Source organism: Mustela erminea, chromosome 1 (assembly GCF_009829155.1).
Source record: "Mustela erminea isolate mMusErm1 chromosome 1, mMusErm1.Pri, whole genome shotgun sequence".
Taxonomy (NCBI): domain Eukaryota; kingdom Metazoa; phylum Chordata; class Mammalia; order Carnivora; family Mustelidae; genus Mustela; species Mustela erminea.
The window spans coordinates 11,443,704-11,446,688 of record NC_045614.1 but is presented as its reverse complement, the minus strand read 5'-3'; the positions used below and the strand labels follow the sequence as shown (position 1 = coordinate 11,446,688).

Here is a 2,985-nt window from a genome sequence, read left to right as displayed (position 1 = left end):
TGATTTCTTGACTGTTTCCTTTGCTGTGCAGAAGCTTTTGATTTTGATGAAGTCCCAAAAGTTCATCTTCCCTTTTGTTTCCTTTGCCTTTGGAGACATATCTTGAAAGAAGTTGCTGTGGCTGATATCGCAGAGATTACTGCCTATGTTCTCCTCTAGGATTCTGATGGATTCCTGTCTCACACTGAGGTCTTTTATCCATTTTGAGTTTATCTTTGTGTATGGTGTAAGAGAATGGTCAAGTTTCATTCTTCTACATATAGCTGTCCAGTTTTCCCAGCACCATTTATTGAAGAGACTGTCTTTTTTCCACTGTATATTTTTTCCTGTTTTGTCGAAGATTATTTGACCATAGAGTTGAGGGTCCATATATGGGCTCTCTACTCTGTTCCACTGGTCTATGTTTCTGTTTCTATGCCAGTACTATGCTGTCTTGGTGATCACAGCTTTGTAGTAAAGCTTGAAACCAGGTAACATGATGCCCCCCGTTTTATTTTTGTTTTTCAACATTTCCTTAGTGATTCGCCACCCACCTATTTTTCACTAAACAATTACTCACTGAGCATAAATTCCATACTGAGAACTGTACTTGGCACTGCACTTTCAAAGATAGGTAAGAGATAGTTCTGAAATTCAGGGAATCTATATTGTGGACAGCTGAGAAGTTTAGTAAAGTTGATGTGACTGGAAGGAAAGTGAATCAGATCAGGTAAAAATAAAAGGAGGTGGGCAAATTTTTCAGTTGATTCACATGACTGGAGAAAACATCTTTGTAAATGAGTTTTTAGGACATTTCCAAAACAGGCACATATCCGTCACTCTGATTATATATATTAAATACATGAGATTTGACTTATTGTTTTAAGAAATCCAAGCCATTACCAAAGATTACTGAGAAAATACCAGCTTGTATTCACACCAGTAAAAATGACTGATTATAAAGTGAAAACATGAACCCAGGTTACAACCTGAAGAAAAATAGAGAAGACCATCTCTTCCTTGACAAGGAAAGAATGCTTTAAAATGTGTACACCTGGAGAAAAAATAAAAATATTGGATGAAGAAAGCCAGGATGTCTGGAGGCCCAGCTACTCAGGTGAGTCCAATAGCAGTCCTGATACTGAGAGGAAACATCCTATCAAGGGACCTATTCATGGCCGCCTTCATGTCCTTGTTCCTCAAGGTATAGATGGAAGGGTTCAGCATGGGGGTGTCAATAGTGCACATTATCGAGGCCACCAGATTCATCCTAGTGGATGACGTTGCTGTAGAACTGAAGTCTACTCCAAGGCCAGTGCCATAGAACAAGGAGACCACTGAGTGGTGAGACGCGCATGTAGGAATGACTTTGTATTTGCCTACAACTGAGGAAGTGCTGGGTATGGAAGAAAGAATTTGATTGTAAGAAAAGTATTTCTTGGAAAGGACTCACGGCCAGAAGACCAGTTGCAGAATACAACACTATGTTCTTGATGAGGGTGTCAGAACAGGCAAGCTTCAGGATTTCAGGAAGATCACACACATACAAAAAAAAGTGTCATATTTCCATGATTGTGCAGAAGGACAGCCTCAAAAGGGTCAAGATCTTAAGCAGAGAGCCTGCAACACCAGTACACCAAGGCCAGCAGCCCACAGAGCTATGGATTCATGATGACCTGGTAGTGCAGGGGGATGACAGATGGCCACACAGTGGTCATAGGTCATCATGATCAGGAGCAAATTATCCAGGCATCCAAACACACATGCAAAAAAAAAATCTGGCTGAGGCATCCTACATATGTTATGGCTTTGCTGTGAGCAAAATGTAAGCAGCATCTTAGGGCCAGTGGTGGAAGTGAAACAGATATCGGCAGAGGACAAGTTGGAGAGGAAGAAGTACATGGGTGTGTGGAGGTGGCAGTCTGAGCAGATGGTCAGGATGATGAGCAGGTTCCCAGTGAACATGTCTAAGTACATGAACAGGAACAGCCCAAAGAGCATGAACTGAACCTCCAATGTCACTGAAAACTCCAGAAGGAGAAATACTGCAGCATGTGTTTGATATTCTGATTCCTTGTGGTTGAAATAACTAGAAGGAACAAGGAAAAAAATCAACATTCAATGAGCATCATATTGACAGGACAGAAATGTGATTGCCTTTAATGGATTAATAAAGTATTACCCTGTTATAATTGCCTCAGTTGGGGAATTTGAAATGCTTCCATTTCTGTGCTGCCACTACTATCTGGAAATGTAGTCCTGGTTCCAAAGCAGTCATGCCTGTTATAGCCTGCCTACTCAGTATGGTCCAAGGACCAGCGGGAACAGCATTGCCCAGCTTCTTTGAATGCAGAGTCCAGGCAACATTCAGACTTGCTGAATCTGTATCCACATTGTGACAAGATTCCGGGGATTCCCATGCTCAATCATGACTGAATAGTACTGGTCTAGGTCATCTGTGGGTTTCAGTCCTTCACCTTTTATCTCCTCACTTTTATTTTCCTCTACACCTTCCCTTGAACAACCTTACTTCATATGTAGGCAAAAATAGGACTCGATCATTAGGGCTGTTTTCTGCCATCTGCGTTGAGGCAACAATTTTCATATATTGTTCTTTATTATTCTAAACACCATGTATGAATCCTATCTTTAGTTTTTCAGAGCAAGTATCTATGACTTTCACAATGATTTGTATTGCCTACATGACCAGATTACATTATTTTGCATGTTCATTTTATGACACTCTGTCATTGGAAAGCCTGCCATTATTCCTTCTTTTATCTTTGAGTAGAATTTGTTTAAGCATCATTTTTTTATAAAGATTTTATTCATTCATTTTGTCAGAGAGAGAGAGAGAGAGAGTGAGAGTGAGCACAGGCAGACAGAGTGGCAGGCAGAGTCAGAGGGAGAAGCAGGCTCCCCGCGGAGCAAGGAGCCCGATGTGGGACTCGATCCCAGGACACCGGGATCATGACCTGAGCCGAAGGCAGCTGCTTAACCAACTGA

General features: G+C 41.4%; 1 pseudogene; it reads right to left on the bottom strand.

Moving 5' to 3' along the window:
• Window positions 1-1,092: 1,092 nt before the first annotated feature.
• LOC116568171 lies at window positions 1,093-2,399 on the bottom strand (annotated as a pseudogene).
• Between the last annotated feature and the right edge of the window lie 586 nt (window positions 2,400-2,985).